Below are 22,555 nucleotides of genomic sequence, written 5' to 3'. Positions count from 1 at the left end.
CACAATCTCCTCTAAAGAATCAGCCCGACTGAGACTTAGACCCATGAGGAGTGTTTATGATTATAAATGAAAAGTATTTATGATTATCCAAAAGGATCAGTTATTTCAGTATGTTTGAGATATTATTGTAGTAAAAAATATATAAATGTTCAGGATGTCATTTTGCAAGCAAAACATTAGGATGTAAGCATTTATACCGTATAATGATGCAAACAATTGTTTTTTATTTAGAATCAGAGTGTGTTTTAGTATCATTTGCAGTAATATTATGTTTTTAATTAATATTTCAGATTAGTTTTTGAAATATTAAATCATTTGAAACACATAAAAAAAAAAAAAAAAAAAAAAAATATATATATATATATATATATATATATATATATATATATATATATATATATATATATATGATTATATACAGCTATATATATTATTTTTTACTTAGGTATGTGTGTGTGTGTGTAGAGCATACATGCTTTTTTGAGAAAAAATAAACTTTTCACTCAAGTACTTTTTACACAAGTAATACTCAAATAAGGTCAATAAGGTAAAAAAAAAAATTATTAAATATAGAGCTGATAATATAAGCCAGCTGGTTGATTACATAAAAAACTGCAAGTGTTTTTAATAAAAGGTTTTGAAAATAGTATTCATTTGAGCATTCACCTTACATTGTTTAATGTGGGCTAAATTTAATTCATTTACATCATTTTTTCCATCACAAAAATCTAAACAGTGGGTGATGAAGTCAGATTTTGACATATTATATTTAAAGGTTTTACAGAGGGGGTTTCGGGACCTCCATAACTCAGAAATGATTGTAAAAAATAAAGATAGGGGAAAATAAGGTCAAATTATGTATGAAGGATCTTTTTTTAAGCACCAAGTTTTTACTTTTTTTTCCATTAAATTAATTATAAATAATATAACAAAGTTGTTCTAAAACTAATGAACAACACAAACTCTTGACCTAGGACAAATTTGAAAAGCATTTTTGATTAACTTCCAGTGTTGACTATTGTATATATATATATATATATATATATATATATATATATATATATATATATATATATATATATATATATATACACACAATAGGCCTCGTGCCAACACATGCCTCCCACCAGTGCCGATATACAGCCATATCGCACTGCTACTCGTGTGATATTGCTCATATATATTACAACATCACTACAAACATTAGAAACATTATAGCAATAAACATACATAGATGCATTTTCCTTAGTCTCTATTTCAGAGGTCGAATAACACGACACCTATTCTGGTGTATGTTTTACGCAGCGGATGCACAGAATTCAGTTTATTCAATTCACCTATAGTGCATGTCTTTGGACTGTGGGGGAACCCGGAGGAAACCCATGTGAACACGGGGAGAACATGCAAACTCTACACAGATATGCCAACTGACCCAGTCAGGACTCAAACCAGCAACCTTCTTGCTATAAGGCGACAGTGCCAACCACTGCCCCACACTAAACAATCAACAAAAAGAAACAAGTAAAAAAAAACACACCAACTTAAAGCTGCATTTCAAGCTATAACTGCATGACAAAAAAACAATACAAACAAAAATATATATTCAAAACTAATAGTTCACTAGAGTAGCATCAGTTTTGAGTAATTGACAGCAGATCAGTATATTGATATGAAACTCAAGCTTTTCATTGCAGAATGTCCAGCATCTTCTTCGATGTTCTCCAGGACTGGCAGTAAATGTCTGTGTTTGTCCCACAGAGAGCTCAATCGTCATCCTCATCTTCATCTTATGACCTCTTCATCTTCTCCATTACCAGCAGATGCTCCGGCGCTGGGCTCTAAAAGCTTCTTCTGCATGGATAAAACCCGCAAGCTCTGCTGATGACATCAAAACTGTCCCTGTCCCCCCAAAATGGATTTCTGACATTGATGAATTGGTCTGAATGAGGGACATGATCATATTTATCTCAGTGTTGACATTAGATCCAATTCAGTGGCTGTGGCAGATGAAAACAGAAGTGGAAAAAAGCTCTACTTTGTACTGTCATACATGAGGGTTGTTCTGTTTATTGGGTTCCCAGATAGGAATTGAGTTTTGTTCTATTGAATGACATGTAAGTATAAAACAAGTTTGTGTAAAATTATTAATTTATGTTTTAAAGTGGTAAACATACAGTTAATAAATATATAAAAAGATTGTTATTTAAACATTCAGAAATCTTAATTGTTAATTTATTGTATGTTTTTATATAGTATTTAATTTATTTATCTATTTTTATTTTAGATTTTAAATAAATAAAATAAAATTGTGGTGAAGCAGTGGCGCAGTAGGTAGTGCTGTCGCCTCACAGCAAGAAGGTCGCTGGTTCGAACCTCGGCGCAGTTGGCATTTCTGTGTGGAGTTTGCATGTTCTCCCTGCGTTCGTGTGGGTTTCCTCTGGGTGCTCCGGTTTCCCCCACCGTCCAAAGACATGCGATGCAGGTGAATTGGGTAGGCTAAATTGTCCGTAGTGTATAAGTGTGTGTGTGTGGATGTTTCCCAGAGATGGGTTGAGGCTGGAAGGGCATCCGCTGTGTAAAAATCTGCTCGATAAGTTGGCGGTTCATTCCGCTGTGGCGACCCCAGACTAATAAAGGGACTAAGCCGACAAGAAAATTAATGAATGAATAAATGAAAATAAAATTATAATTAATTTCAACCTACCATTACAGACAGTTTTTTTTTTATCACAGGAAAAAAATCAAACTCTGGTACTTAAAAGAGAAGAAGAAAAAAGTCCTTCATACATAATTTGACCCTATTTCTTTCGTACTTTTATTTTTTACTATATTTTATTAGTTATAAAGTTTCAGAATACTGTAAAAACCATTCAATCTAACATGTCAAAACCTGACTTCACCACCCACCGTTTAGATTTTTATGATGGAAATTAATTCAAATTAGCCCATATTAAACAGTTCCTCAGATAAATACTTAAACATAAACTATTTTCAAAACCGTTTTATTAGAAAAAATGCAGTTCTTCATGTAATCAATTAGCTGGTTAATTTTATTTATTTTTTTAACCTTATTGACCTTATTTGAACGTTGTTTGAGTGTCTTGCCTTAATTGAGTGTTAAAGTCACTATGAATCGAAAGTTAAGTTTGCCATTTTTTCCCACTATTGTGACGTACATTTAATTAAAACATGAAAAATGTGGAAAAGTGGATGATTTTATTCTTTGGGAACTGATTGGATTGTTGAAAGACTGGCATTACTAAGAACATAATGGAAGATTGATAAATGTATGAATTCAGAGCAATAACAAGACACACCCACTTGGCAGCCCCTCCCTAAAAGATTTCCATGTGACCAGGAAGTGAAGAAAAATATTTCGAGTAGGAGGGAAGGTTATGAGGTTTGATTTAAGCTTATGATGGTAAGTTACTTTTTACAAAATTATGAAGTGCACTGTAGATACATTTTTAATGACAAGAGCTACTATGTACACAGTGTTGGGGTAACGCGTCATAAGTAATGTGCGTTATGTAATAAAATTACTTTTGCAAAGTAACGAGTAATAAAATGCATTACTCAAAAAAATTATGTTATTTGAGTACTTTTTTTTGCACTTTTTGCCTTGCTTAATTGGCTTTTACAAAACACATTGCAGAATAAAAATTACCTTAGTAAAGTTGAATCACACACTCAATGAGAGAGCGTGCTGCTAGACAGTCGGCTCACACATCATCATCAGATCTCTTTTTCCACTGTAGATGAGTCGGTGTACTGTTCTACTAACTGAATAACTCAGGCCATTGGTTTATTTTGAGTCATGCTATCATGACGACTTTAATGGAGTCAGTTTTTGTTTCAGAAGCTGAATGTTGTGGAGTGTTTTCTGAAAGCTCTGCAGGATTGAAGCTGTATTTCTGTGTTAGATTGTATCCTTGTGTTTGGCTGTTCGCTGAGTGTGAGGAACAGGGGAAATGTAATAAAGAGGGAGAGTCTCCGTTCGCCCACACTTAGAACACACACACAGATGCGCACACACTGTTACTCAGAGAGGGTTGAGTAACACACTGAGGGAAATCATGGATCGTATAAAGGTTGAATCACAATGCTTCATATTCTGACTCAATTATCTATGCAATGCTTATGTTTTTCACACACAGGCACACATACATGCAAACGCACTTCCACGGTCTTTCACAATACACACACTTATTTTTATGTAGCGTAGAATTTGGCAGTAGCACTAAATATGTAATATTTAAAAGGTTTTCTTGTTAACGATAATGACTATAATACCTCTTAAATAGTACAATGAGTGGTGTAAAGTAACAAATTCAAAATACCCAAATTACTGTAATTGAATCTGTAATTGTAATTTACTAAGTAGTTTCAAAAAAAATTATATTTTTACTTTCCCTTTGGTAATTTTTTTTGTGCTGTATTGATACTCCACTATTTTCCTTCAACCTGTTTAGCAAGGTACAAAAATCTGTCATGTGAGTCCTGTCCAATCAAATCGCAAACTAAATCTCATCACTGAATTATCTGAAAATATTGACGCTTTATAAATGGAGCAAACCGCTTAGAAACCTTAAAAGAGTCCAAGAAGATGTCCAAAATTTTTATATGCAATGATCGAGACTGCATGTGTGTTGACTGATGAGAAGATGACGAATGTCTACTAATGCATCTACAGTAATAATGCTAATATGTCTAATAATACATATGTACTTATGTATGAATAGCATGCATTTATTCTAAATAAATGTCACAATAGGTATTTACACTCAACGGCTACTTTATTACAGTAGGTAAATCTTACTAGTACTGGGTTGGTCCCCCTTTTCTCGTTAGAACTGCCTTAGTTCTTCGTGGCATAGATTCAACGAGGTGCTTGATGATTTTGGCCAATATTGACATGATACATTTGCTGCAGATTTTACGGCTGCACATCCATGATGCAAAATGGTGCTCTATTGGATTGAGATTTGGTGACTGTGGAAGCCATTTGAGTGAAATTTTCTTGTTCAAGAAACCAGTCTGAGATGATTCGCGTTTTTATGTGTTATCCTGCTGGAAGTAGCTTCTACTTCCACTTACACTGTGGTCATAAAGAGATGGACATAGTCAGCAATAATACTCAGGTAGACACGATGCTCAATTGGTACTAATGGATCCAAAGTGTGCCAAGAAAATATCCCCCACACCATTACACCACCTCCACCAGCCAGAACCATTGATAAAAGGGAGAATGGAGTCATGCTTTCATGTTGTTTACGCCAAATTCTGACCCTACCATCCGGATGCCGCTGCAAAAATCAAGACTCATCAGACCAGGCAATGTTTTTGCAATCTTCTATTCACTAATTTTGGTGAGCCTGTACTGTACGAATTGTAGCTTCAGTTAATTGTTCTTAACTGACAGGAGTGGCACTCGGTGTGGTCTTCTGCTGCTGTAGCCTATCTGCCTCAAGGTTCTACGTGTTGTGTATTTAGAGATGCTTTTTATTAGACCTAGGTTGTATTGAGTGGTTATTTGAGTTACAGTTGCCTTTCTATCAGCTCGAACCAGCCATTCTCCTACGACGTCTGGCACCAATAAGGCATTTGCACCCACAGAACTGCCTTACACTGGTTGTGTGTAAAAATCCCAGTGGATCAGCCGTTTCTGAAACACTCAGCCCGTTTGGCTTTAACAACCATGCCATGTTCAAAGTCACTTGAATCACTTTTCCTTCCCATTCTGATGCTCGGTTTGAACCGCAGCAGATCCTCTGGACCATGTCTACATGACTACTTGCATTTGTTTGCCGCCAAGATATTTCCTGATTAAAAATTTGCGTTAACGAGCAGTTGGACAAGTGAACCTAATAAAGTGGCCGGTAAGTGTATAGGTACATTTTTTCTTAAAGACTGTTTAAAGTGATGTGCTTTAATAAGTATACATTGTATTTATTGCTTTTAATAGTGTAAGGTAACTCTTCTAAGACTCATTTATGATTAAAAACAAATCATTCCTATTATCAATACATGTGGCTATTTAACTGTAAATGCACACTGGCCCTTTAAGGCAGCCATTTTGAAGAAGGCCTGCAATCAAACCCTCAGACAGAGGAAGCCAAGTGTGGATTATAAACACAAAACCTCTCCAGGTGGATTTTATACAGTACAAGAGACACCCAACAAAAGCACAGATCTTCAGGAACAGGTCAGATTTAATTTTTAATGTCCACCTGAGTTCTTTTGGGATTGTGAAAGGTCTGTAAGTGTGTGTGTAAATTGATTGTGAACTGTCCTTATTCTCTACTATAGACACATTTAATTTTGTGAGTTGTATTAATTCAAATTCTGGCCTTGTGTTTGCTTGCTTGCTTGTTTTTTTGCTGTTATAATTGAGTTTTTACTATGATTGATTTGTGGATTGATTATCTCTGGCTCAGATGAACTTTTTGAGTTTGACTTAAGCAAAAGTAGTTCTGTGAGCTTTGAGAATTTTTTATTTTTTGTTTGATTAAGTTTTAAGAGGGTTTTTACTGTTGTATATTTAATATTTATTTGCTGTCCTGATGATTTGACTAGCTAAGAGCCAGCATGGTGTACTGTAAAAAATGTAATAACAAAGATAGAAGACAACAATGTTTTTGTGTTGCTTTAACTTATTTTAATATGTTAATCAGGTCTCAACTCAGTTATTTAAATTTTAACTTGATAGTTTTAGTCCGCTTGATTGCCTTAAGTTGAGATGACTAGAAAAGTTCATTTGATTCAACCAAAAAATTAAAAGCAGCAAGAATTTTTTTTTTACAGTGTAAAGAAAAGGAATTTTGTCAATTGTTCCAACACCAACACTTGAAATCGCAATTTTAGTGTCATTGTAACTGTGCTAATATATGCCTTTGTTTTCTCAACAAAACCTATTCCAAAGCCAAAATCATTCAGTACTTCACGTGAATACTGTACATCCAAAAGGTTACACAGTAAGGGTTTGTTAAATTTAATTAGGGGTCAGTTGACACATTTACTGTATGCACATTTATCGTTTAAATACAGAACAAAATAGTGGTGTAGCCTTTTTAACTTTGTCTGTTGTTGTTTTTTTAACCTCAGTTTTAGTTTATCTCAGAATTTAAAAATACAATAACTAGCAAACGGTTTGAACATGACAGAACAGTGACTTTGGCTGGTATTAAAATGAATGGCTTGTATTTAAATGTGTCTGTTATGTGTTGAGGTAAAGTTGTTTTATTATTTGCACTTTTGTTCGTTATTTTAACAGTGATAAGTTATGTTTTTTAATATAACATTATGCTTATAAGGGTGGCAGAGTTGCCTCACTGCAAGAAGGTTGCTGGGTCAGTTAACGTTTTTGTGTGGGGTTTGCATGTGCTCCCCATGTTTGGTTTGCGGTACATGTGAGTTGAATAAGCTAAATTAGCCGTAGTCAGGGCCGGATTAAGAACATATTGAGCCTCTGGGCTATAACAGACCTAAGGGCCCCATTTATTTTATTGCCTCACAAAAAGTAGCTTTTTGCTATTAATAATGTTATAAATTTGTAAAAAAAAAAATGTATTATTATATATTCAAATTTTCCAATTGATTCATATTGATTATTATAAACGTTTTCTATTTTACTTAAGTAGGTGTACAAGCATACAAAATGTATTTTTAACTTTTAAAATGTTAAAAGGGCTGCCAGAAAAAGAAAAAAACTTCCTAAATAAGTGCTTTAAAATAGATACTTTAAATAGGCTTATCTTTTAAAAGTTTAGGTTAAACTTTAGCTGAGAAGAAATTCTTAAAATATCTTTAAATTCCATGCTTGTAATTTCCCATTTGGTCTTGAGTCAATCAATTACAGAAGGTTAGCATGTTTTTTTTCCATATATGCTGTCTGATGCAAGCCTGCGCCAATATTTCATTGCTGCGGATTATTTCTGTCATTTTTATAAAAGGGGAAATTCATTCATTTAACAGTTCGCTTTCCAACTGGTTCAGTTAGACTTAAACCATGTTGTTTCTTGAGGTAGATGGACATTTTGATAACTGTCTGTGTAGTCTATTTGATTTGGTCACACATTGTCTCAGTTATGAAAGGGCAGGATTGCATGGGCGTGCAGCCCATTCTGCATGATACCACCCGTCCTGAGCTCTCTCACTTTATGTTAATAGTGAATACTGTTTAAATTGTATTTTTTGTTCTATGATGCGCTGTTAGCTACCTTTTGACTGGACTGTTCTCGCGGTAAAGCTGAAACATGGAACTGTCCTGGGACATAAGGGACCTTCTTGGTGTAAAACAGGACATCTGTTCACTCTTACTGGGAACTAAATAGGGCTATTTAAAACTCTGATTGAGCTGCAGCCACTCTGAGTTTAGCGATGTCACTGTTTTTGAACAGCAGTGAGCTATACTTCACATTATCGACATGCTAAAGCATAACGCAAAGAGGCGTTTCATGCGTTATGATGCTAATATATCAGCCAATCAAGAGCCCCCTCCTCTTGCGGGCTCTGGAGCTTCAGCCCCGCCTAGCCCCTATGTTAATCAAGCCCTGGCCTTAGTGTGTGTGTGTGAGAATGCGAGAGTGTATGGTTGTTTCCCAGTACTGGGTTGCAGCTGGAAGGGCATACCCTGCATAAAACATATGCTGGATAAGTTGGCAGTTCATTCCACTGTGGCGACCACTGATAAATAAAGGAACTAAACCAAAGGAAAATGAATGAATGAATGGTGCCTAGATAATACTTTGAATATTTGGCCTGAAATAAGTATGACTTCAAAACTAATGTTGCTAATATGATTCTTGTCTTTAAAATTGTCAAAGAACACTTTTCTAAAATTATATTATGAAGGAGATAGTCAGAATGTGTGAATATTCAACCAACTTTACCTCAATCTGTCGTGTCGCTATATACGTGTGTAGGACATGGTGTGAGGGTGTTTGCTAGAATCAGGTCTAGTAAAACAACATTTTGCTCTGACCTTTCTTTCACATTGAAAACTAAACTTTTTATTTCAAAAGGCAGAAGTTTTAAATCCCAGTGTGCCCATAGCTATGCAGATCCTGGCTTTAAAGTATACTGGAAGACCTCAGGATGAATGACTGTGCTGTACACATAGATGTTTGTGTTTTCTCAAGTTTCTTCATTGCGTCAGCAGCAGAGCAGTCTTTAGTTTTCACTCCTTGGGCCCATCTGTTGCTCCAACTGTTGCTTTTCCTTCTTTAGCAAGAAACACTGAGAAGGCAAAAGACGGCAGGCATTTACATCTGCCTTGCATGGTCTTACCACACAAAAAAAGGGGCAAATGGCCCAAAAAATAAAGTTTTTTACAATGGATAATGAACTTTGTAGAGTAAACAGAGTATGCTAAAATGTATCAATAATTTAGCACCAAATAGCAATGTAACGGTAGGGTGATGAAAACATTAGTACATAAAACAGGGATATTGTTTTGTCTGATAGAAGTACAGTAAATGTTTTGATATCTTGTTCTTCAAAGCATGTTGTGTCAATGGGACTGTGATATAGCACTATACTATAAAGTATTTTTATATATGTGTGTATATATATATATATATATATATATATATATATATATATATATATATATATATATATATATATATATATATATACAGTATATGTATATATATGTACATGTATGTATGTATGTATGTATACATACATACATACATACATACATACACACAAATATATATAAATATATATATATATATATATATATATATATATATATATATATATATATATATATATATATATATATATATAAATACTATATAGTATAAATAGTGCTACATCACAGTCCCATGAACACAACATGCTTTGGTATCAGGAGGCAACAACCTTCCCAACTGCGCTCGTTTAGAAATGCCTTTCAGAGGCCATTTGTTTCTTACTCTAGAGCTGTCAAGAAAAACTCGCGTAATCATTCATCAGAGTGTTCATTAATTTGCTTGTTGAATTATAAGTGGAATAAAGGAGCAATAAGCTAAAATTGGCATGTTGTCTTTGTAGCGCTGGGTTTATTCCAGTGTCAGTTTTTGGCCAAGACGTCTTAGTGTCTTAAGATCTGTTCTAAATGGAAATGGGCCATCACTTTCCTGTCGTTGCCCTCTGGAGATTCCCAAATGCCTCGGATATCTCTCTCCAAACTTTGAGTCATTTGAGTGGGACAGGATGAGATTTACCAGCCAATTCCTTTTAAATTCAGTGGATGAGGCCACTTTGGCAAGATTATTGAAATAGACATACAGACATTATTCATCTTTAAAAAGATAGTTAACTGACATCATTTGTGTATTTAAAGGTACTTCCAAGGTATTTCTGAATTTTTTAGACAGCAGAGTATTTTACACCAGTGCCTGTGAGGTTGTTTTGAGTACAAAAGCCAAATGTGAGGTGTTTATATCTACATTTGTCGTCAGGTAGCAATTTATTCACAATCGTTATAAAAGGCATTGAGTCAGTGTTAATAAAATTCATCCCTTTTTTTCTGCCTGTCCACTCCACATAATGCTGAGCAAAGCATATCTTCAGGAAGAATACTGCAGTGATCTTGAAGCCAATAAACATCATTCCATTTCGCCTTGCAGATGCTCAAATAGCATTTTTCCTAAGCAAATGTTTATCTTTTTAGTGATTTTTGCTTGGGTGCAGGCAAGAAGGATGTTCCTTATATTAAGTGCGGTGTTTATGCTACTGTTCAAAATTTTAGGCTCCATAAAAGTAAAAAAAGTTAGGTAACACTTTATTTTAATGGTCCAGTTGAGTATTAGCAGACTGTCTGCTTAATATCTGTTGATATTGCTCTTTCAACAAACATTTAGCTGACTATAAGTAACTTTGCATGCACATGTCAATTTACACTAACCTTAACTCCAACCCTAACCCCAACCTAACAGTCTACTTATAATCTAATGAGAATTAGTTGGCATGTAGATGCAATGTAGCTTAAATGTAGCTTAGATTTCAACAAACGAACTATCAAAATAAAGTGTGACCAAATCTTTTTTTAACTGATGAGTTTAATTTATCGAAAGTGACAAAAGAGAAGTATACATCAAGTTGTGGCAAAATATATATTTTTTCAGATTAATGCCATTCTTTGAAGCTTTCTATACATCAACAAATCATAAAAAAACAAATCCTAATAAAAGCTGATTAAAGTATTCGTAAAAATGGAATCTTTCTTGAGTACCAACTCAGGACATTGGAGTGATTTTCAAGGGATCTTGTGCAGTGGAGTTGCTAAAAATATCTTGCATATGTTACAACAATATTTTTGTAACTGTAGCGTGAATCAGTCCCCTCAACCACCTAAAATGGCTCAAAACCACCATGAACTTCTCAAAACAAACTGAACCTGCTCAATCACAATGACCAATTATAAACCACGTTCTTCCAAAATGAATTACCGCCACAACTACATTACAGCTTGTCATTTAAAACCTTCATTTGTTACTGTTTTTTTTTTAAAGCAGGTTATGATCACACCAAAACATATTAAAATGTAAGGGAATTATAACAGAGAGAACTTTTCTGTTATTTTAATGTTGCTGTGTGTTAATTGTTTAACCCTTTAAGGTTACATGCTGACTGATTGACAGGTCTGCGCGATGCGTGAGGCCAGCAGACATGACCTAGCTTTCAGTTATGATGAACACAGTTCTTTCATAATTATACTTTATTTATCAATAAAGATCTTTGGTTCTGTATACAATGACCTTATCTTGCTGGAGTTTATGGCTGTTTTACTTCAGAATGCATCAATGCCGTTCTGTAGGACTATTGGATACATTCATAAATATTCCTAGCAAATCTAATAAGTTTTGGAGACCTACTTGTTACATGAACACACTAAATCGCATTACAGCAGGGTTTATTTGACTGCGTACAAGAAAATCTGTGCTTAAGCAGTGTATATTTGAGGGTGTGAAAGAAGTTTTGTGCACGATCAGAGGAAATCGAACGCAAGCGAAGTGATTTGCATGCTCATATTTCATGAATGCGATCTCAATTTGTAATACTGCTCTCCCAACATTTGTCATTGATTATAACGCCATACGTAGTTGGAAGATCTGTGTAAAAGGCCTGCCACCACAGCTGGAAAAAACCCTAGAGGGAACACTGAACCACCAAACAAAACCCCACTCAAAACCAGCAAAAATCACAAAGAATCACAATGAAACCTGCAATGAATAATAAAAAAAAAACACCTAAACCCCAACAGAATATGCAATTGACCTGATGAAGGTACTATTTTTGGGTTTTTACAGGTCTCACAAATGCAATGTGCATCAATTCTCATCTAGCTGGCCCTACAGGAGCAATATATATATATATATATATATATATATATATATATATATATATATATATATAAAAATGTGGATAGGCAGTGTTTTTACTAACCTAACCTAAATAATACCTATAACATATGCCACCAAACTTTAACCTAAATATAATCTATCAGGTTATATGTTCTCCTAAATCAGCCCATATTTGAATCGCTATGCAATTTTAACTTAAACAACACAACCCAGTTGAAAACTACCATTAAGGTATTAACTGAAAGTTGAACCTAAATTTATAGTAAGTACTTGCTATAAAGCATTATAAATAAATAAAAATATTTAGAGATTGTGTCTCTGTGTCTCTTCTAATTGCACATATGTTAAATAGTAACTGTTTAGGTAAAAATTTACACACATTCTCCTCAAGTACCAAGGATAGAGCAAATTCTTGACTTAAGCTTGTTTTTTCACTTTTTATTAGCAGCTTAGCAAATAGTACTTGACAGAAAAGACACAAGCCTCACAAAGAATAATGATATTTACGCCTTATGAGTCCATGCTCACTTTAAGATGGAATTAATCACAGATGTCAGAGGTGCAGTACAGTTTTTTCCCCCTCAGTTTTTCTTTCTTCCTGTATACCCTCCACCAGCTCTCTCCCCTCTTCTTCAAAACTCTGGCACGCATGTCAACTTGAGAAATGCCACCCTATTCCCTTTCTGGCAGGGCCCATGGCTGAGCAGATGGCATGTGGATGTCAAGCACTTCCACTCCAATGTATTTATTGCCACGCGCCCTCGTGATGGCAAAAAAGCAATATCCGAACCCATCTATTCTGTTGGTCGAGGACTGGAAATGTGTCTTGTGTGTGTGTGTGTGTGTGTGTGTGTGTGTGTGTGTGTGTGTGTGTGTGTGTGTGTGTGTGTGTGTGTGTGTGTGTGTGTGTGTGTGTGTGTGTGTGTGTTTGTGTATGAAAAGATGAGATTTGAGGAATGACACTCTGCCCCCCGAGCGACAGCCTTCATCATCACCTTCTTGCGTGGCTAATGCTAAACTGTACAGCTGAGGCCTCATAGATGAGGCCCCATATATCGCACAACCGTCCTGTTGGCAGTTGATCTGAGTTGGGCAATTATTTTGATAGTATCCAAAGCACCGGTAATGAATAACTCATGGCAGGAGCAATGTATGAATACAAGGGGTGAATTAGAAATCGAGAAAAAAAAAAGGAAATGGAGTGTCCATGACTGTGACAGGCTCCCGTCTTGGTCTCTTGTGGCTTTGGAACTGAACAAATCTGAACAGGCGTTCAATTTGAAGACCCGCAGACCAGAGGGGACAGTGATACCCGAGGGATTTGAGGACTGTAACGGTTCTATTTCTGGTGTGGTCAAAGATGGAACAGAGAATTCAGGTGGGAGATGACTGAACCAGAAAGTGCACATGCACTGAAAGGGTACTATGCTTAAAGGAACAGTTTGCCCCAAAATGAAAATTTACTTTATCATTTACTTTGTATCATTTCATCTCAGGCTGTAGAAGCTTTGAATGAAATTACTAGGTGTTAATGGTAAAAGAGTTCGCAGTTTTGGGTGAACTATTACTTGGAGCATGAGTAAACAATAAAAAATGCTTTCTCATCCCCTTTCAACATTCTTACCAATTCTCGATCTGTCACTCTCTCAGTGTTTTCTTTCGTCTTTTCGCCCTCGGTTTTCTCTTCACCATTCAAACCAACAAGGAAAAACACCCCCAGAAAACATTTGGCAACTCCTTGCTGTGCATTGATCCAGACTTGTGTGGCTGAGGAAATAAATGTGTGATGGCCTTATCTCTTTTTGGAAGCTGGGACTTACCGGATCAAAGCCTCTTACGCTAGTAACCTTCAACCTTTCTGATGATTTTTAAACTCCAGGGTTAATAATAGTCTGACAAACTCTAACGCTGTCCAGTTTCCGAGAAAGCAAGGCTTTCAGACAGAAATATTGCTCCCTTGAACCCTTAGTCTTGAAAACTGGAGTTCATTTGCTACACCCAACCTTCCGAACAAGTACAATCGGAGGGAATGACAACCTTTCTTCTAGGAAGCCTTAATTTTCCATCAAAAATGAAGGCCAAAGCTTCTACTAACTTGTAGGACTTCAAAAGGTCTCATAAAAAGTAGTTCTGCTTCTCATTCCATCTGGACTGATATTTCTGATCACTCGTTTGGCTACTCTACACCTCTCCTAAAAAGCAAGGCACAACCATAACTACATATTATCCCTTGGCAGCTCCCGAAAGTTAGTTACTTTCTCTGTCTGCCGAGAGCCAAGAGGGACAGAGGTGGAGAAGGCAAACTCAAAGCAGAGGGGAAAAAAGGGCCACTTGAATCCAACTCAATCAATACATCCTGAGAGACCATTATGGGACTGTTCTTTGTCAGTCCTGTGGAGGCTACAGAGTCAATCACAAACCACGTCAGAGTTGTTCCCAGAATCCTCTTCAGCTTTGTTTTTTTAAGGAACTAGTCTGCCACTGAGAGTGTTGACCTTCTGTGTGTATGCGTGTGTCTTTGTCTGTCTCATCTTTCTGTTTCCCTCTGGATCCAACCCTTTGCTCTATTGATCTGTTCTCCAGACATTCATTTATTCCTTTAAAAGTTGTTGTGGTGTTTAGCTGTGCAGTCAAATGGATCTGGTTAATAGAGCTCCTGATGTAGCGTGCTCCATCGGTGGGATGAGTTTTTAGTGGTGGTGGGAGTTCAAGAATGGGGACTGAGACCACCTGAACACCCCTTTTTCTACCCTGTGAACAAAAGCCATTGAAGCCAAGTCACTGACTCCAATTAAATTGCTATTAAATCGAAACTCAATGTGTTCCGCTTTCAATTTGTCTGCGAGGGACTTTTTTTTTTTGCTCTCTCTCTTTAACTGAAGTGACCGTCTCTACTTCCACTCCACAAAGAAGATGACTGACAGCTCTAGGCTTGGAAGAAGTAGTGGGGTTAAAGTGTTTTTCTTTCTTTGCTAAACAAATGGATCCATTACATCAGCAGCTACCCAGGTTGACGGGTCTGGAAGGGTTTGGTTGGTTGAACAGATTCTGAGTTGAGCCCACAATGCCCTGGGAAATTAGTATTTGGAGCACCAGTCTGGGTATTCTTGAATTGGCAGGCTCATTCTGGAATGCTGGCAGAAGCATTAGGACAAGGACATAATGCTCCGTCATAGCTTGCATCGAGGCACAAGAAGATCACAATATAAGCTGGCAACTGCACTGCAGCTGGGGAATGTGTCAAGGCTGCTTATCCATGTAGCTCATCTAATTTCATCAGATAAGACGAGCTGAGTCATTTGATTGCTTGAACTTCATTTTTTTTTGTAACTAGTCAGGATTTTTTTGACTCTAAAGGGACTGCTTGTAAATGCACTGCATCCACAAGACATGAGTTTGGTGTACTTCAGAATAATTCTGTTGCCCAGCCTAAAAATATAAATGTTGTGGGTGATAAACCTGCTGTGAATTGTAACCTAAGACATTGTCCTCTTTGTGTATTATTATTCATTCGGTGCTGGCTTGTACTATTGCTTGAAACCTTGATGTGTGATTGTTTCATGTTCAAAGATGATGCGGTAACAAAGGTGAACTGCTGAGCAGCTTCTGCTAGTGCAGGGATGTTAAAATACAATGCAAGGAGTTGAAAATTCTCTCTAATGCATATTTCTTTAACACTGACAGATACAGTTGGATGATCTTAGTTAGTTTTTTTATTTGTTTTTTGTTCGCTGCAGAACACTATTTGGCCAATTGTTTTGTTAACAGTAATAAAGAAACAAAGGCATTTTTGTAGCTTTCATCTGAGCAAAATAATAATAATTTCAGCCATATCACAGTTACTAAATAAACCCAATTTTTTGGTCTCAACATTTTGACAAAAATGTAGTAAAAGTAAGGGTGTAATGCTGGTCTAACCCAGGGCTTCTCAAAGTCTGAACCTCAGTCCGGATTCAGACTGGAAGGGTATTCAATCCGCACCCGACTCCATTTTGTATTGCAAGACCATGTGTAAAGGAGTCAAATTATGGATTTCCTTCATTGATAAATGCACAAACAGTTTAGTTGTTTGTATTTTTGTTAAAAAAAATGTGGGCCAAAAATAAAAAATAGAAGGTAAAATATTTAACGTTTTCCTGCGTGAGGTTGTTTTGATATCCAGTGATCATACAAGGCTTTACATGATCGAGCAGGCTAATCATGCGCTCCTGCTTTAATAGACTACAGCAAAGCAATCATTTGAATGGATGATGCCGGTTTCACGGTAAAGAATACTTTATGAAAAGAATCGACAGTTCAAAGTTGAATAGACAGATAATTATGCGTTTATTTTGCCCCAAGCTAGCCCAAAGCCATTCTGCTTGATTTGTAATGAGACAATTGGAGTTGTAAACAGTGGAAATGTTAAACGCCACTATAAAACAAAATGCAGACATTTTAAATGGTAGTAGCCACAAAATACAGGTATAAGGATCGCAAAACTACTCCTAAAGTTTTCATTAGAACCTTTTTGTATATTTCACTTTTTTAATACAAAAAAAGTCCTAAACTTGTCTTTTTTATTCCTGTTTATGTAAAGCACTTTGAATTGCCACTGTGTATGAAATGTGCTATATAAATAAACTTGCCTTGCCTTGCCTAAAGAGAGGTCTGGGTGCAGATCTGGTGCAGTTGGCCTGCTTGCAATGCTTTTTGATGCCCACACCTACCCCTACCCCTTACAGTAATGTCACTAACTCAATTAAGTGCATTGTGTCTGACATTGCATCCCAGAGACATACATTCTCAGCTTGCATCATGATGGCCGCATCCAGATACTATTGGGTATCTGGATGCAGATACTTTTATTAGTGCTTTTGCCACATGTGCATTGTATTTAATGTGTTTTGAATGTAAATGCTACTTTATTTAAAGAAAAAATAAATAGTGTTGACTTGTGATGTATGTTATGGATATTCATTAAAACAAGTTATGTAATATCAATTGTTCCGGACCTTTGACCTTAATAAAAATTCAGATTTGAACCTTTCAATGTAGAAATGTAAATATGGTAAGAAGTGAACCATGATACTCTCATAGCGAACTCAAAGTTAACACTTTTGCATATTCTGACCAAACATAGTGGTCAGGAGATGTATATTTTTGGATAACTTATGAATTCTTTGGACAAAAATTGTCTCTTTATATTCAGAGCTGCATACTGAGTCTAACAATGCTAAATTTTCCTATGTTGGCCGTTTTGAGGATTTGCCATTTTAAGTTTGTTGTAAAAAGTATTGTACTTCGATGTATTGTTATGAGATATTGCTTAATATTTAATTTTTAATTCATTGATAATGTTTTGTTCAGGAAGTATAGCCTTCTCAATTAAATTTGATATGAATAAACTATAAAAAATCTGAAACTGCTCTCAAATGGAAAGGCTGGTTATCTATAGATCAGACTAATTGGAAATATTCTCCTCGTGTGCGGTTTTAAAGTACTAAATCCTCGGTTACTTAATTACACTTAATTTCTTGCAGGCTAAGATGATGAATCGAATGACCTCCCTTCTTTTGGCTCTAATCAACTCTTGATTAATCAATTTCTAATCAATGCTGATGGATGAACTGTCTTGATGTATCATTTAGCTGGCGAACGGGGCTCCCCCGTGTGTCTGGTGGATGATGCTTTAGAATGACAAGCGAGCAATGCCAGACAGAGGTCATTAATGTGTATTTCACTTCAAAAGTAGAGACGTGCCTGCAAGATGCAGCTCTTTTGGGCTTCATTTAAGTTCGGATCAGAGTGCGGTTTGATCCAGGCTTTAGGAGATGGGCCAGTGCGGATTGGCGGAGTTGTTTGAGCTTCTCTGGAGAGATTTACTCGGTATAATGTAACATCTCTGTAGTGCAGCGTTGAGCTATGGACTGAAGGCTGTGTTAGAAAAAGTCACTTTATGTTGTCAAGTTCACCTAATAATACTAACAGCAATTTCCTTGGATTTGGCAGGAAAATTCTTTATTTGCTTATTTATTTTATTTTTTTTTTATTTACTGTCAAGATAACATTTAAAATAAAAGTTTGAGTTTTTATTTTCTCACACTTCATTCATTTTTGTCTGTAGATTTTAGTTTCAATACAAACTAAATTGTGTTTTCCTTTCAAATTTAGATTTTTCTCTACAGTTTAATTTTCACACTTGCATTCATTAAACTTTATAGTTATTACATATCTATGTTCAAATATGTTTTACGTAGGGTTTTTCATACATAATTCATAAATATAATATGTTACAGTCAATCAATCAATCAATCAATCAATCAATCAATCAATCAATCAATTAATTTGCCTATTTAAAGTACAGTTGTGCTCAAAAGTTTACATACCGCTTGAAGAATCTACCAAAATGTGAATAATTTTTGCAAAATAAGGGAGATCATACAAAATACATGTTATCTTTTTATTTAGCACTGTCCTGAGCAACATATTGTACATAAAAGAGGTTCACTACACAAAAATGAAGCTGAATTCATTAAAATAACCTCTACAAAACTTTGCAGACCCTTGGTTTTTAATAATGTGTTTGGTTTCTTGATTATCTACGAGTGCTTTTTCAGAATTTTTTCAGGACCTCTAAATGCCGTCTGACATTTTCCTCTAAAATGAACATTTTTATCAGACTCCCGTGTGTATGCTCAGTAACATCACTTTTATGGCAAAGAATTAGTCCTTATCATGGTCTTTTCAAGTGAAATATCTCAACATGAACAAATGAGGATGAGAATAATGTTCATTTTTGATGGAAATTGCAGACGGCACTTAGAGGTTTGTGCATCTGAACTCTTCATACGTAAGCCTCTATTTTTAGGTCAAATATCTTACTCAGAACAGTACTACATTAAAAATAAAATGCATTTAGTATGATCTCTCTGATTTTGTCACAATTATTCACATTTTACCAAATACTTCAAGGCCTATGCAAATTTTCGAGCACAACTGTATTTTAGGGCAAATTCTGATTACACAAGTATGAATGTCAGTTTTTGTGTGTGTACATGGCATGCACTAAATTCCAGGGGTTTCATTACCACGACGTAAAATGGGCGTGGCTCGGTCGGTGTTTGGGAAACGCCCGCTTAAAAAAAAAAAACAATACTGAGAGGTCACCGATCATGCGCAGTACAGGTTCTTTTTTAGCGCGGTCATTTCAAACAGGATGATTATGGATAAAGAACCTACCGCGGTGGATAACGAAGGAAAAAACAATCATACAGGTTATTTTTTGTTGTTATAATGTTATATTTTAAAGATTTCATTAGCAAATACAGCTGACCTCGTTTTAATCCGTATTACTCCGTTTTACTGTCTCTGGGCTTTTGTACTTCCATTTTAAACCAAATAATAATGGTTGTGGTAAGATTAACCGTGTTTTTGTAGTTTAAAATATGGTATTCAGTCATGTTTAAACAAATAAATACCACATTTTCTGTAATAAATCGTGGTTAATTTTTCTTTCTCGGTCTTAGTTAACTAACATAACTTAGTTAACATCATATTTATTTTCTATTTTTATTTAAAGTCATCATACACAAAACACCTGGGATCACGACAGGTATCTGATGTTAACTAATATAAAAGTGATCATACATGAAACCCCTGAGATCAGGACAGGTATGTGATGTTAATGTATATAATATAAAAGTGATCATACATGAAACCCCTGAGATCAGGACAGGTATCTGATGTTACTGTATATAAAAGTGATCATACATGAAACCCCTGGGATCAGGACAGGTATCTGATGTTAACTAATATAAAAGTGATCATACATGAAACACCTGGGATCAGGACAGGTATCTGATGTTAACTAATATAAAAGTGATCATACATGAAACCCTTGAGATCAGGACAGGTATCTGATGTTACTGTATATAATATAAAAGTGATCATACATGAAACACCTGAGATCAGGACAGGTATCTGATGTTACTGTATATAATATAAAAGTGATCATACATGAAACACCTGGGATCAGGACAGGTATCTGATGTTACTGTATATAATATAAAAGTGATCATACATGAAACACCTGGGATCAGGACAGGTATCTGATGTTACTGTATATAATATAAAAGTGATCATACATGAAACCCCTGGGATCAGGACAGGTATCTGATGTTACTGTATATAAAAGTGATCATACATGAAACCCCTGAGATCAGGACAGGTATCTGATGTTACTGTATATAATATAAAAGTGATCATACATGAAACACCTGAGATCAGGACAGGTATCTGATGTTAACTAATATAAAAGTGATCATACATGAAACACCTGGGATCAGGACAGGTATCTGATGTTACTGTATATAAAAGTGATCATACATGAAACACCTGGGATCAGGACAGGTATCTGATGTTAACTAATATAAAAGTGATCATACATGAAACCCCTGAGATCAGGACAGGTATCTGATGTTACTGTATATAAAAGTGATCATACATGAAACACCTGAGATCAGGACAGGTATCTGATGTTACTGTATATAATATAAAAGTGATCATACATGAAACCCCTGAGATCAGGACAGGTATCTGATGTTAACTAATATAAAAGTGATCATACATGAAACCCCTGAGATCAGGACAGGTATCTGATGTTACTGTATATAAAAGTGATCATACATGAAACACCTGAGATCAGGACAGGTATCTGATGTTACTGTATATAAAAGTGATCATACATGAAACACCTGGGATCAGGACAGGTATCTGATGTTAACTAATATAAAAGTGATCATACATGAAACCCTTGAGATCAGGACAGGTATCTGATGTTAATGTATATAATATAAAAGTGATCATACATGAAACACCTGAGATCAGGACAGGTATCTGATGTTACTGTATATAATATAAAAGTGATCATACATGAAACACCTTGGATCAGGACAGGTATCTGATGTTACTGTATATAAAAGTGATCATACATGAAACCCCTGAGATCAGGACAGGTATCTGATGTTAACTAATATAAAAGTGATCATACATGAAACCCCTGAGATCAGGACAGGTATCTGATGTTAACTAATATAAAAGTGATCATACATGAAACCCCTGAGATCAGGACAGGTATCTGATGTTACTGTATATAAAAGTGATCATACATGAAACACCTGAGATCAGGACAGGTATCTGATGTTACTGTATATAATATAAAAGTGATCATACATGAAACACCTGAGATCAGGACAGGTATCTGATGTTACTGTATATAAAAGTGATCATACATGAAACACCTGAGATCAGGACAGGTATCTGATGTTACTGTATATAAAAGTGATCATACATGAAACACCTGGGATCACGACAGGTATCTGATGTTACTGTATATAATATAAAAGTGATCATACATGAAACACCTGAGATCAGGACAGGTATCTGATGTTACTGTATATAAAAGTGATCATACATGAAACCCCTGGGATCAGGACAGGTATCTGATGTTAATGTATATAAAAGTGATCATACATGAAACACCTGGGATCACGACAGGTATCTGATGTTACTGTATATAATATAAAAGTGATCATACATGAAACACCTGGGATCACGACAGGTATCTGATGTTACTGTATATAAAAGTGATCATACATGAAACACCTGAGATCAGGACAGGTATCTGATGTTAACTAATATAAAAGTGATCATACATGAAACACCTGAGATCAGGACAGGTATCTGATGTTACTGTATATAAAAGTGATCATACATGAAACACCTGAGATCAGGACAGGTATCTGATGTTACTGTATATAAAAGTGATCATACATGAAACACCTGGGATCACGACAGGTATCTGATGTTACTGTATATAATATAAAAGTGATCATACATGAAACACCTGAGATCAGGACAGGTATCTGATGTTACTGTATATAAAAGTGATCATACATGAAACACCTGGGATCAGGACAGGTATCTGATGTTAACTAATATAAAAGTGATCATACATGAAACCCTTGAGATCAGGACAGGTATCTGATGTTAATGTATATAATATAAAAGTGATCATACATGAAACCCCTGAGATCAGGACAGGTATCTGATATTACTGTATATAAAAGTGATCATACATGAAACCCCTGAGATCAGGACAGGTATCTGATGTTAACTAATATAAAAGTGATCATACATGAAACCCCTGAGATCAGGAC

The 22,555-nt window shown here is 35.5% G+C and overlaps 1 protein-coding gene across 10 annotated transcripts in view; it reads left to right on the top strand.

The window, feature by feature from the left end:
* Positions 1–6,091: 6,091 nt before the first annotated feature.
* The window catches only part of ntrk3a (neurotrophic tyrosine kinase, receptor, type 3a), a 441,806-nt gene continuing 425,342 nt past the window's right edge, over positions 6,092–22,555 (top strand). For all 10 annotated transcript variants that reach the window (XM_087311051.2, XM_088651687.1, XM_087311053.2 and 7 more), the window contains exon 1: positions 6,092–6,205. The gene's annotated coding sequence lies outside the window, so the exon portion shown is untranslated. The remainder of the gene's footprint in view (positions 6,206–22,555) is intronic.

Source organism: Danio rerio, chromosome 25 (assembly GCF_052040795.2).
Source record: "Danio rerio strain M-AB ecotype USA chromosome 25, GRCz13ab, whole genome shotgun sequence".
NCBI lineage: Eukaryota > Metazoa > Chordata > Actinopteri > Cypriniformes > Danionidae > Danio > Danio rerio.
This window is presented reverse-complemented; position numbering and strand designations above follow the sequence as displayed.